Source organism: Dipodomys ordii, unplaced genomic scaffold, assembly GCF_000151885.1.
Source record: "Dipodomys ordii isolate 6190 unplaced genomic scaffold, Dord_2.0 Scaffold95, whole genome shotgun sequence".
In the NCBI taxonomy this organism is placed as follows: domain Eukaryota; kingdom Metazoa; phylum Chordata; class Mammalia; order Rodentia; family Heteromyidae; genus Dipodomys; species Dipodomys ordii.
The window spans coordinates 2,542,347-2,556,949 of NW_012267311.1; the positions used below are offsets into that span (position 1 = coordinate 2,542,347).

At 45.3% G+C, this 14,603-nt stretch overlaps 1 long non-coding RNA gene across 1 annotated transcript; it reads left to right on the forward strand.

Moving 5' to 3' along the window:
• Positions 1-1,760: 1,760 nt before the first annotated feature.
• On the forward strand, positions 1,761-13,225 carry LOC105993398. The gene is made up of 3 exons (XR_001175451.1): positions 1,761-1,948; positions 12,301-12,341; positions 13,187-13,225. It is a non-coding gene; the product is annotated as an uncharacterized LOC105993398 (long non-coding RNA).
• Positions 13,226-14,603: the final 1,378 nt, after the last annotated feature.

The following is a 14,603-nucleotide window of genomic DNA, read 5'->3' on the forward strand; positions in this document are numbered from 1 at the left end:
TTACTTGTAGATAAGAGACTCATGGACTTTTCAGCAGGGATGGCTTGGAATTGTGGTCCTCAGATCTCATCTTCTTGAGTAGCTAGTATTTACAGGCATGCGCAGACGGTGCCCAACAAGGGTCTAAAGTTTAAAGACTGCTCACAGCCCTAGAAACTGCGAGTGTGTCATTTAATTTCTCTGAGTCTTAATTATCTTGTCTGTAGAATAGATATAGAGTTTACTTCATAGGGCTTTTTGTAAGTATTATATAATCTATGTAAAGCTTTTAACAGAGTGCATGGAGTATAAAACAATAAACTCCCAGCATATGATTATCATTTCATATGGTTTTCCCATATCATTCCAGTGACATCAAGGGAAAAGGTTTCAGATTTATCTGTCTCAACTCTCCCAGAGACAAGAAGGCCCCTTGGAAGGCCTGAAAGGAAGCCATACATACAGCAGCACTGGACTGGGTCTCTGCTCCTAGATCTTAGAGTCTTGTAACAAGGCAACAAGGCAGAAAGAACAATCAACAAAGTTACAATGAACCCAGAGACCCTTAGGGATCATTGAATGTCTCTGGTGGCCTTTTTCTTTTTACAGTACTAGGGTTTGAACTCAGGGCATCAGATTTGCCCTGACAATTGAATTATTGCAATAAGCTGACTAAATATAAGGGATTAGTATTAAGCAGAGGAATGACATGGTCATTTTCACATTTGAGAAAGGTAACTCTAGCTACAGTATGGCTCAAGTTGTAGAATGTGTGCTTAGCAAGTACAAGACCATGAGTTCAAACTCCAGTATCACTACCACTACCAAAATAAATAAATACATGCATACATACGTAAATACATAATGATCGCTCTAGAAGCAGAGTGGAAGATGAGCTGGAGGAGGAGGAGAAATTAGAAGTTCAGAGACCATGGAAATGAGGGATCAGAAGCCAAACTAGAGAACCTATAGAGGCGATGATGATAGATGAGAGTGAAATCAGTAAGTTCTGATTCCTTCACTCCTTCACTGCAGAGGTGAGGAAGACGTTTGAGATGATGCTCAGCTCCGCCTCAGGCACCAGGATGATGGTGCTGCTGCCCGCTTAGACGGGGGACCAGGAGGTAAGTCAGCTCTGAGTAGAGAAGAGATGACAAATTGGACTTCTAGACATATTAAGCAAGGGTCTGTAGAATACTGGAATGGAAGAAATAACTCACTATTTCTGTCACTGCTCTGACCACAGCATTTTAAGATTAAACACCTTCTCGTGTGTCCATCCACCGCTGCCACTGTGAAGTGCAAGTTCCTTAAGCACCAGGCTCTGAGCCTCAGTCATTTCCTGCAGTCCTGGCACAGTGGTGTCATATAGATGCTGAACAATGTCTGTGGAGAGAGGATGCACCCAGGGGAAGAGCGCGTCAGCCATTCTCATCAAGTCTCCTTGGAGTCAGAGTGCAAATAAGTAGATGGAATCCTCTAATAGGGGAGATTTCTCCTACTGCCCCATGCAGAGGCCCTGTCATTGAGGAAGCAAAATGAGTCGAGTGGGCTCCAGACCTTAGACATGAGTTGGGTGGCTGAGGAAATCAGGACAGGACAAACTTCGGAGCTTGCTGAGTCCAGACAAGGCCTCTCTGAGTGGACACGTAGACTGCTCACAGCAGGTAGATGAGGGTAAGGAAGCAGTAGGAGGAAGGGTGGAGCAGGATGTGGGCTGGCAGGGATGGGGGGGGCAGGGAAGGTGGTCCAAGAGCAAGCTGGCTTTGTTGGCCATGCCAGCTGGCAGGCACAGGGCTTCTTAAGCTCAGTTAATCCACCTTAAGCCAGACAAGATCACTGCCCCCCTCCACCAATCAGCGAGCCTGGGACTCAAGGCTCCGATGATGTTGCCGTCATCAAGGAGTGTCAGTATTGCTGAAGGAGCTGGGCCCAGTCCAAGGCTGAGCAGATGGCAGGAAACTGCTGGGTGAGCTAGATTGATGGTGTGGCCAACATGTGTGTCTATAGTCTTCACTCTGATTAGGGCAAGAGATGAAGGAGGAACCTTCAGCTTCTTTGGCTGAGCCTGGTTTGAAGACACCTCTGTCCTCATTTTCTTCATCCCAGCACCTGTGTAGGTCATGGTCTGCTATGCTTCCAAGAATCCCCACTGAAGCCCCTTCTTTGGTATCACAATGGCTCTGCATCCTATGTTGTTTTGTTTTGTTTTTTTTTTTCTCTGAGGCTCTCACAGCTACTCTGAGAGCTGAGTTGGGGTGGTATGGACTTTGCCATTCATTTCACTCAAGCCACTCTTGCTATTTACTTCTTGAGTATGCTGAGTTTATCCCCACCCCCACTGGCTTTGCATATTTGGTTTCTCTGCTTGACAGGCTCTTCCTCCAGATTTCTGCAGAGCTACTTCTTTCTCTGCTCACTCTTACTATCCAGGGGGAAAAAGCAGTCCACTTTGTCACTATTTCCCCGCTCATGCCTTTGATTTTTTTTTCTTCTCCACAGCATGCCATATGTTTTTTATGTCCATCATCCCACGAGAGTGTAAGTTCCTTGTGACAGGGATTTTTCCTCTCTTATTTATAGCTAAATTTTCTGATGACTAAAACAGTGTGTGATTGACACTTGATAACAATTTGCTGAATGAATAAACAAACTGAATGACCAGAACTATCCCTTTATACCTCTCTGCATCCCAGAGAAGCCAGGAGAAGGAGACAGTGGAGGAGGCTGAGACAGGGGTATGTGGCATGGGGGAAGGGGATCAGACACTCTGATCCACACCATACTCCTAAATTCTGGTGTGCCAGGGGACCCAAGAGCATATGATCAGCAGGAACTGCACTTGTTTCTCATTTAGAGCCTTTTCTCCAGAGCTGGCACCATTTCTATCCTTGGCACTATTGTCCTCTGCCTCCTGTTGGAACTGTCACTCAACATTTATTGAGCACCTATGGTTTTCCAGACTCAGGACTGGATACCAGGGAGCTACAGATTGATGAAGCATTGTCCTCGTCTCCAGAGGAAAACTCTGAGAGAGGAAACAGAGGAGCTGTGACTTTAGGGGTGGGTGTTGATGGTCATACTCAGGTTGGCAAAGGGCAATTAGGGAAGGCTCCAGAAAAAGGCTCTAAATTGGAAAAAGGAATATTTGAGCTGTTTCTTGAAGACCAGGGTGGGAAGAATGGAGAAGGGAGACCCAGTAATAACAATCAAGAGAATAAATTGTGTAGAAGGTTTAGTTGAGCTGAAAAAGTGTAAGTCCAAAGGTGAAACTGGGAAGATAGGTCAAAATCCATGCTAAAAAAAAAATGAACACCAGGCTCAAGAGCCTAGGCCAAGTCTTTTTGGCAGTGGGTACCACTACAGCATTTTGAACAGGAGTAACTTGTCAGGTTTGCTCTCTTACAAGTTTATCCTAGTGCTGTGTGCAGAGCGGTTTGGAGTGGCAGGTAGAGAGCCAAAGAAATGAGTTAGGGCACTGTTGAGGTGGACAGATTGGAGGCAACACTGGCTTGGACTAAGAAGTATCAGTGTATGTGGAGGAGCCAGGATGGGGCTCAGCACTGAGGGACTCAGGGACTGGAGGCATGGCTCAAGTGATAGAACACCAGCTATGAGCAAAAGCTACTCAAAAGAGCAGACCTATACAGTCAGTAGGAAGACAAACTAGGTGGCATTCCACTGCTAGAAGTTGTTGGGATATAGTATCTGGGAGCAGAGGTCAAGGTTGGTTTGATCCCCTATCCCCATTAACTATCTCAGGCAGATCCCATTCTTCTACCTAGTTTGCTTATTTTTTTTCAGGGGGGGGGTCGTGGGGCTTGAACTCTGGGCCTGAGCACTGTCCCTCAGCTCTTCAGCTCAAGGCAAGCACTCTACCACTTGAGCTATAACACTACTTCCAGTTTCCTGGAGGTTTATTGGAGATAAGAATTTCATGGACTTTCTTGCCTGAGCTGCCTTTGAACCGAGATCCTCAGATCTCAGTCTCCTGAGTAGCTAGGATTACAGGCGTGAGCCACGGGTGCCCAGCTAGTTTGCTTTTCTTACCTGCCCCCATGGCTTCTCTGTTCCACTAAGATAGTCTGCTGTGCTCCCTGGCTTTCTCTCTGACCTTCAGTCTTGGCTCCTCTCACAATACTGAGTGTGTCTCATGTCTCATTCATGGGATGTCCCAGTGGTGGTGATACAGCTCTGCTGTTCCATTAGTACCTGGCACTCCATTTAACCACAGGCTCCTTGACGACATGAACTACATGGAGCTTGACTCTTCTTTGCTTATAAAACACTTGAATGAATGAATGAATGAAATTAACTTAGATGCCCTGATATTTATATGGCTATTATCCAATAGCAGTTGGATACTGGAGTTAGGCTCATTCTTGGATGGCATGGGGATTAGGAAGTTTCTAGTTCCTAGTTCCAGATTAGGAAGTTTCTGGTATGAATGAGTCTAGAAAGTGTCTGTCATTTGTCTGTTGAAAAAGGCCTTCGATAGGATGGGATGGTGGTAGCTTAGCTCTCCAAGAGCTGTCTTTGAACTTTACTCTGCATTTTGAAGGACTCAAAATTCAAGATTCCTAGTCCCTAGTCCCTTACAGCAACTAGAACCACAGATCTAAAAGTCTAAAATAAGGGAGGAGACAAAACCCTTTGGCTCACCCTTTCTTGTCTAATATGGGGTGGTGACAGATAAACCAGAGGACTGGATGAAAAATCAGAGGACCAGGAGCTTCACTGTATGCAAACTTCATAGATATTATGAGATATATATTTATATATTATAATATAGGAAGGTAGGTAGATAGATAGATAGAGATATATAGATGGAGATAGATAGATAGATAGATATGGGGGAGGCAGGCAAAGAGCTGGGCTTGTTCAATATACAGGTGCTCCCCCTGGAATTCATCCAGGTACTGGAGGCCTGAGACAAAACTGGTACCCCCAAGGAGACTCAGACACAGATTTCTTGTGTGAGGAAGGTTATTCTCTGTTCAAAGCCTTCCAACAATGAAACTGGTAGGTAGTAAACTCCCCATCACTGGAGGATAAATGGCTTCCTTATAGGAATTCTGTAGGAAGGTTTTAGCAGACGGCAGGAAACTAAACCTAGATAACCTTTCAAGTTCTTTTCCCTTCACAAGGGAATTCTCTTGCTTTAAGGATAAGAAATCATCATTAAATATTTATCTGGCTCAGAGATGAAATGGTATTTGCCACCTGCCTCAGAGATAACTATGGGCCTGTTCAGTTACCTAAGGAGGGGCAGGAGGATTTTCAAGCAGGGTCAAGAACCACTGGGTAGATCCAGGGATGTCCATGGATCTACAGAGGTGGCTCTCTAGCTGTCTGCTATTCTCAGTGGGGCTGTTCTTTAAAACTAGAGTCCTCCCATTGACTGTGCTATTCTCATAACTTCTCTGGAGGCTTAAAAATCTCTCAAAATAAACAGATGTCTCACAGTAAGCAATTTTTAAACACTGATTATTTTGTGTGTTTTGTTTTGTGTGATGCTAGAGATAGAACCAGAACCTTGTGCATGCTAGACAAGCCCTCTATAACTGAGCTACATCACTAGCCCTTTCTTTAATTTTGAGGAGGGTCTTGCTAAATTGTTCAGGCTGGTCTCAAACTTTCAATTCTTCTGCTGCAGCCTCTTGAGTAGCTGGGATTATGGGAATGGGCCAGCATGACTACCTAGCTTCTATAATTTTAAATTTCCACAAGGAAATCTAATCTGACACAGAGTTGATAATCCTTGATCTAAATTAAGAAAAGTATATGTCAGTATAAGTTTTCTTTATTATTTTTATAAATCAGAATTTTTTCAAGTCAGGTAATCAAATTATTCATATGTATTATGAAAAAACCTATTCATATGTATATATCCATTTACATGTATTATGTAGATATGGGAGAGATTTAGATATTGCTTTTTCTGGAAAGAATCTTGTCAGTATTAAACTTATTAAATACAAATGAGCATATAATGTCTACAAAGTACAGGGCATCTTCCTTTACTATGTTTTATTTGGGAGGCAGGAGATTCACATGGCTAGGTCATGTGAAACCTGTTAAAATAAAAGTTTCATTTTTTTTCTTTCTTTCTCTCTCTCTCTCTCTCTCTTTTTGTTGATCCTTGAGCTCTGGGCCTGGGCACTGTCCCTGAGCTTATTTTGCTCAAAGCTAGCACTATAACCACTTGAGCTAAAGCACCATTTCTGGTTTTTTTTTCTGATTTAATTGGAGATGAGTCTCACACTTTCTTTCCCAGGCTGACTTCAAACCATGATCCTCAGATCTCAGCCTTCTGAGTAGCTAGGATTACAGACATGAGACACTGGTTCCCAGCTTCATTTTTTCTTTATTATGTCTTTTTTGTCTACTTCATGTTACTAAGATAAAATAAAAACTAAGCAAAAAAAAATCAGTTCTATCTATTTAGTTCGTACTCTGTAAAATATCTTCCCATATGCTCTTACCATGATCATACTAACAGCAGTCTTGCGAGAGAGACAGAACCAGAAGTTTTTATCTCCATCTTGTGCATGGGTAAACTGAGGCCTGGTTAAGAGAAGTGGCTTGTCCAAGATCACAGAGTTGGCTGGGCAAGCTACTAGCATAGGGAGGCTCCATCCTCTTTCTCTGCCTCTTGCCTCCGCCACTTGCTGCCTTGTCTTTTTTTCCTCTGCCTTCATCTCTGTTTTTCTCTTTTTACTTCAACTTTCCTTTCTTTGTTCCAACCCACAGACTGGAGTCAGCTTTGCAATTTGTCCAAACCTTTGCTCACTCTGGAAACCTGCCAGTCCAACAGCCACAGCCCCATATCATCACCAACTCAACATCTTTGCTTTGAGCAAGCCCTTCCCAGATACCAGGATGCAGGGATTAACTTAGGGTGACGCTCAGAGCTCCAACTGGCCCCAGATAAAACAAGGGTGGGGATCAGCACTATAAACAGGACCCATCCTCCCTCCCAGCCGAGTCCCCAGCTAGCTCAGGGAACACCAGCTCAGGACAAGCATGGCTGTCCGCCTGTGGGAGGTCCTCCTGGCCTTGTCTGTCCTCCTCATTGTGGACAGGGGTGAGTGGACTGAACTTGGACCCAAACCTTGGGTTGGTTTTGGAGGTGGGGTAGGGACAGAGGCAAAGCCAGAATTCCTTGTGATGCGCTAACCTGTATATGCCTTCCTTTTATATAGGCCCCCTCCACTAGGGTGGGCCCAGAATTGCTAAAGTCCCCTCCTCCCTCTTTGGAGCCTCAGTTTCTCCAACTATAAAGTAGATTGTTCCAGTTCAAAGTTGTATGTAGCAATTACTGGGCTGGAGGTTTAGGAGGCAGAAGGAACAGGTGGGTCTCGGGCCTCAGGAAGACAGGTAAGCATGCTGGCTGTGGGGTGGCAGGTGCTAGAGGAGATCTGGCCTGGGGTGATTGAGCTCTTGTCCACTGTGACAAGCTATGGTTTGGGATGCAGGATAGTCACCCTTTTGTGTGACTAAACAAATATATCAAGGGTGGGTCTGCCCTGGGCCTGGAGCACCTTGATAATCTCACAGCTTCTGTGTCAGGCATTGTTCTAGACTCTTAACACAGTGGTGACCAAAACAGTAAAAGCAGAGCTTAACCACCATTGGGTAGAGAAGAAGGAGAACAGACAATAAAGAAAATAAGTTCCATGTATGCTAAACAATGTTAGAATAAAATTAGTAACAAAGGCTAAGGAAAATCAGAGGACTAGTTCATGGAGACTGGGAAGACTGCAGTTTCAAATCAAGGAGGACCACTCTTGAGAAGCTGATGTTTGAGTACAGTTTGAAGGAGGCAAAGAAGTGAGGCATGTAGATACTTGGGAGAAGAGGAATCCAGGCAGAAGGGAACAGGCAGTTCAAAGGCCATGAGGTAGAAGCATGCCTGGAGTATTTGAGGTACTGCCAAGGTCAGTGTGGGTAAAGAGGAGGGCATGGGGAAAGACGGTAGGAGAGAGGAGAGGAGCCACTGAAATTTATACTGGGTAAGGCCTGTGGGTTAGTATGAGGGCTTGACTTTTCTCTGAATGAAGTGTATTAAAGAGTTTTGAGTAGAGTTATACCTTTAAAGAATTGCTCTACATTCACCTTGAGCTGAAGAGCTCAAGGAATAGCACCCAGGCCCAGAGTTCAAGCCCCACAACTGACAAAAAAAAAAAAAAGAAAGAAAGAAAAAGAAAAAGAATTGCTCTAAGTGGAGCGTCCGTGGCTTACATCTGTAATCCTAACTAGTCAAGAGGCTGAGATCTGAGGATGGAGATTCAAAGTCAACCAAAGTAGGAAAGTCCTTAAGACTCATCTCCAATTAACCTCTAAAAAGCCAGAATGGAGCTGTGTGGTTCAAGTGGTAAAGTACTAACCTTAAGCAAAAACACACTAAGGGACAACACCCAGGTCCTGAGTTCAAGCCCTAGCACTAGGACAAATGAACAATTTTTTTAAAAGAAAAAGAAAAAATATCACTCTAGTTGGTTTATTAAGAATAAATTGAATAAGGAAGAAGAGTGACCAGTTGGGACCACTAGACAAAAGCTATGATGTTATAAAGAAATATCCGGCAGGACCCTGGGCCCCCAGGGCCACTGATCGACCTCAGGACACTTATTCATTTCTGTTGGGGGGGGGGAGGTCACAGATGGGGAAGGGGCTGGAACAATGAGGGATGGGTCTCAGAGCTCTGGTCAGTCAGGCTATTCTCAGCCTGGCCCCCCATTCCCTGAGCAGTTCTTCAGTTGGAAACAGTAACCTGCCTTCAAGAAGGTCCTTGTACATATTTCAGACTCCTACCTGGAAGGAGCAAGGAGGGGGAACCTTGAATCAAAGAAGCCTGAGACTCCAGGAAGAAACCCACAATATAGGGTAGTTCAGAATCAGGTTCTGAACTCTGTCTTCCCCCAATGAACTGCAATGATTAGTTCCTGAATGCTCACGGTGGGGCAGGGACCTTATTGAAATGTGGAGGCTGAGACACCAATGACTAGTGGGTGGGCAGTACATGGTTTCCTGAAGCTATGTCACTCTGCTCAGGAAACTGGTGGGGGTGGGGTTCAACAAAGAGGCTTCTGAGACTTGAAAGGAAGGTATGATTCAATAGAAATGGGAACAGTGAAACAGCGAGCTGAAAAGTGAGCCAAGGAAGCTGGGCACTGGTAGCTGATACCTGTAACCCTAGCTACTCAGTAGGCTGAAATCTGAGGATCACAGGTCAAACTCAGCCTAGGAAGGGAAGTCTGTGAGACTCCTTGAGCTGGTAGATCAAGGCTACCAGCACTCTGCCACTTAAGCCACAGCTGATGGATTAGGTGGCAGAGTGCTGGTAGCCTTGAGCACAAAAGCTCAAGGGCAGTACCCAGGCCCTGAGTTCAAGACCCAGGCCCCCCCCCCCACACACACACCAGGATTAGAACAAATATTTTTTGGGAGAAAGTATGCCCCAAGGTGACATTTCTTATCCTATGTCCTAAACCCCAACAAAAACAAATTCACACACACACACACACACACACACACACACACACACACACACAGCAGAATAGAGCCAGGTATGGAGATACAAACCTGTAATCCTAGTACTTGGGAGGCCATGGAGGAGGATGGAGTATTTGAGGTCAGCCTGGGATACATAGCAAGTTCAAGGACATCCTGAGCTACCTAGTAAGACCTTGCCTCAAAACAAACAAATTCTTTCCACTACCCCAGAAATTTTCCTTACACCAGTCTGTCTTGGCCTCACCCTCTACTCAGAGGCAGTCAAGCAGTCCTCAGAGCCTAGCTCAGTGCCCAGAGGCAACCGCTGCTCTAGATTTTTTCTACCACAGGTTCGTTGGTCTGTGCTAAAATTTCATACAAGCAGAATCCTGCTGTATGTAGTCTTTTGTGTCTGTTTTCCTTCACTCAGCAAAATGTTTTTGAGATTCAGTTGTGTTGTCTTTATTGCCAAGTACTGCCCCATTGTAGGAAAGTGTCACAGTTTTTCACTGTCCTGTGGAAGTACATTTGTGTTGTCAGTTTGGGAAATTATGATGTGGAACAATTTGTGCAGAACACTGACAAGGCTAGACTGACATACGATGCCCCACACTGCCAGGCTTACACAGCACATCAGAGGTGATACCCAGCTCCCTTCTCTTAGAAATCTCTTGTAATAACACCTGCAAGAAAAGGGACAATTACACCGCCTTATACAACTCCAGTGATGGAGAACTCTACTTCTGGAGATAGTCTCCTTTGGGATCATGTAGCTGCTACTGAGAGAAAAATTCTGCTTCACATGGAATCCAAATCCAACTCCCTTCACAATATGCATAGATGGATTCTTCTCTGTGAGGGTTAAGAGCAGCCCCTCTCCCCCTCAGACCCCAGACCACCTTTAGAAGCCACAGGAAGTACCAGGCACTGAAGGCTCACTGGTGGCTCAGGAAGCTGAGGTCTGAGGATTGCAGTTCAAAGCCAGACCAGGCAGCAAAGTCTGTGAGACTCTTATCTCCAATTAATCACCAACAAACCAGAAATGGCACTATGGTGCAAAATGATAGAGCTCTAGCTTTAAGTAAAAGAGTCAGAGGCAGTGCCCAGGCCCTGAGTTCAAGCCCCTTGACCACCACCAACAAAAAAGAAAAAAGGAAGGAAAGAAGGAAAGAAAAGAAAGGAAGGAAAGAAGGAAGGAAGAATGGGAGGGAGGGAGGGAGCGAGGGAGGGAGGGATGACAAAAATAAACCACACAAAACATTCTGCCCTTCTCCAACACATATATACACAAGAACGTACATACTTACCTTCTCCCACCTTGCCCCTTAGATGTGATTCCAGTTCCCTCCATGCTTACAGTGTATATCCTGTAGGCACTCAGCCAAGGTTTAAGGGCTGTAATTGTTGTGTAGAAAGAACCAGGCTCTTGAGAGACCTGTGTGCAAATCCTAGCTCTACTTGAACCAAGTGCTACTTGATCTCTTTGAGCTTTGGTAGGTCAAGTGTCCCAGGAAACAGCCCATTGAGATCTGCTGGCAGTTTACTGGGGTGTATGCCTGGGAGTAACACCCCTAAGGGGTAAAGGACGTTGACTGATACAGTGTAGCTCAAGTGTCAGATGACCTGCACAGGCTGCTGTGGCATTGGGTGGTTCCTCTACTGTTCCAAATAGACAAGAGGGCTGTGCCTTTGAAGTCACATCAGAGTGACAGTGGGTTGGCCCTAGGTATGGAATGCAATGTTGGCCAATTCCTAGGAAGGGGGTTGCTATTAAGGAGCAGCCAACACTCCTGCCTCCGCAGGAGTAGGTAACAAACCACAGCCTGCGCTATCTCCTTTTTTTATCTCTGTTACAGGGTAGTAAGAGGTATAAAGAATAGTTCAAAACATGTATTCTCAACAGGCACCAATGGATCACGCCTGTAATCCTAGCTACTTGGGAGGCTGAGAGCTCTGAGGATAATGGTTCAAAGCCAGCCTGGGCAGGAAAGTCTGTGAGACTCTTTTCTCCAATAAAGCACCAAAAAGTTGGATGTCGAGCTGTAGCTCAAGTGGTAGAGCACTAGCTTTGAACACAAAAGCTCAAGGTCAATGTCCAGGCCCAGAGTTCAATCCCTGGGACCAGCGCGCACACACATGCACGCATGACCATACACACACACACACACACACACACAGAGAAAACATGCATTCTCAGGCAAGTGTTGGTGATTCAGGTCTGTAAACCTAGCTACTCAGAAGGCTGAGATTGAGGATCCAGGCTTGAAGCCAGCCCAGGCAGGAATGTTCATGATACTACACTTATCTAGGATTAAGAACTGAAAGTGGAGTTATGGCTTAAGTAGTAAAGCACAAGCCTTGAGAAAAAAGCTAAGGGACAGTGCTATGGACCCTGAGTTTAAGCTTCAATGCTGGCATGTGCACGTGCATGCACAAACGTGCACATGTGTGTGCCATACACACACACACACACACACAAATGTATTCTCAATGCCTAGTATGTGGTTATCTGCTGGATTATTACCTATGTTAACATTTTATAAGACACAACAATTCCAGTGAGATCTGACTAATGAGAATCAGGCTGGAATATCATCTCCCTAATTCTAGACTTTCTGTCTCTACTCATGTAACCCAACATGACATCAGTCTTCTGGCAGCCCCATCATCTGGTGATTCATTAGCTTTCCTTGAGGAATTCCAGATTGGGTAGTATCCCTGGGGAAAGGGAGAAAGTCCCCCAGAGAAGGAAAAAGAAACAGCCCTTGGACCTAGGAACTAGAATCTAGAGTTGACATCACTTGTTTCCTTTTTGTCCTGCAGAAGTGCCAGTGTCTGCAAGAAAGACCATTTTCTCCAGAATGGTAAGGTAACGCCTCTCTGCAGAGCCGAGTCTTCTCACTCAGGCTGGAACACTAGCCTTACTCTTCTCCACATGCCTTCTGTCACCTTCAATGATCTCAAGCTGTCCAGGGTGGTCTCCTAAGCCTGTGTTTCCCCAGAATACCCCACTCCAGGAAGAGCAGGCATAGTCCCCTTGACAAAGACCTGTCTGTGTCTGGCCTCAAAGCCCACACAATCTGCTCCAACCTGGTCTCTAAGGACCCTTTCCTTAATGGGCTCTGTCCACCAAGCTGGGCAGGAACAGGGTGCCTTCTCTAATTTGCATAGTTCAGACAGCCCACAGGTTCAGGTCAAGGTGATCCTGGTAGAATCCTGCAAAGTCCCCGCAGGGTGTTAGCCAGCCCCAACCACAGCTTATTGTTCATTTCTTCATTCCAAACCCTGATTCTACCTTGACCCTGGATCTGATGTCTCCAATGATTCCAAGGCAATAGTGCTGGCATCCTTGGAACCTTCAATGAGCCACTTCAAATAGGTGAATGAAGTCTCAAAGCCATTTTCCCATGCAATATCCTCAGCCTTTTCCCATCCATCCATTGATCCAGTTCCATTTAACTTGATGCCACAGTCAAATGCTTCACATACGTTCTTTCAATTAATCCTATGTGAGAACAATATAATCTCTAGAGAGGGCTTTGACTGCTACACACTGCCTCCTGCACCCTATCCCTAGTTCCAAGACCCTCTTCCCCTCTTAGCCTTGATCCTCAACCATGGCCTGAAACCCTTTCACACCAAGCCAATGAAGGTCTAAGCTCTGGCCCTGCATCCCTGAGTTCCCTCCCTCTTCTCTCCTTTTCCATAGCCCATTTGTGAGCACATGGCAGAGCTCCCACATTGTGAGCAGACACCTAACCCGGTCTGTGGCACTGATGGGGTCACATACAACAATGAATGCCAACTCTGCATAACCCGGATGTAAGTGTTCCCTCCCAACCCAGCTCGCATGGTTGGGCACCATCTTTGGTACATGCAGGTCTGAAAGGAGCTGGACTTGATCACTTCTTTTTTTGTTGTTGGTCATGGGGCTTGAACTCTGGGCTGGACACTGTCCCTGAGCTCTTCAGCTCTACCACTTGAGCTCTACCACTTGAGCCACAGCACCACTTCCGGTTTTCTGGTGGTTTATTGGAGATAACAGTCTCACAGATGTTCCTGCACTTCTTTCTTCATACACACTTGACCTAGGAAGAATCCTGACATTTGTCCCTAAACAAATGAGTACAAGTGAAATTCAAAGATGGCACATTGTATTAAGCAGAAAGCCAGAGATGGTGGGTGTAGGGGTGGATGGCCCAGAGACCTTTAGTTCTTTTCCTTGTTCTGCCCCCTAGGTGACCTCATTTTTTACCCTCTAACCAATAACTATTTAGTGAGTGTTTACTAAGTGCTGGGAAGAAGACAGAATAGAACATAGTGAGTCAGCATTGCTGGCCTAATGAAACCAGGCTGATGATGGTCAATCGGGCACAGAATGCTCAAGGCTCAGACAGAACACAGGGTACCATGGAACAGCAGAGACAGGGACAGGAGAGACTGCCTGGGGAAGGAAACACCTGAGTTCAGCCCTAATCGATAAGTAGAAATTAACTTGAAAAGAAAGGAAGAGGCAGGGCGTTGGTAGTTCACGCCTGTAATCCTAGCAACTCAGGAGGCTGAGATCTGAGGATTGGGGTTTAAAGCCAGCTTGGGGAAGGAAAGTCTGTGAGACTCTTATTTCCAACTAACCACCAGAAAACCAGAAGTGGCACTGTGGCTCAAGTGGTAGAGTGCTAACTTTGGGCTGAAGAGCTCAGGGACAGCACCCAGGCCCAGAGTTCAGGCCCCATGACTCACACACTCACACATTCTCTATCTTACACACACACACACACACACACACACACAAACACACACAAACACACACACACACAGAAAAGAAAAAGATGATCATTCCAAGTAGAAGAGTATGGAAAGGTCTAGGTCTAGTAGGAAGTTGGATATGTGTAAAGTTAAAAGGGAAACTGGAGAAAAGACAATTAATGAGGTAATCAGGAACTTGGTATATCAGATTACTTTCTTGGTCAGTTTCTTTACCAAGAGAAAAACAACAGCAGCAGCACACACATTAAAAAAAAATCCTCAGAGTCAGCCTGAGAACTAGATGAGATCATGGAAAAGGAAATCCAATAGAAAAGTTTGTATTGGAGGAAATATGAGGACATGGTCCTAAGATTAGAAAA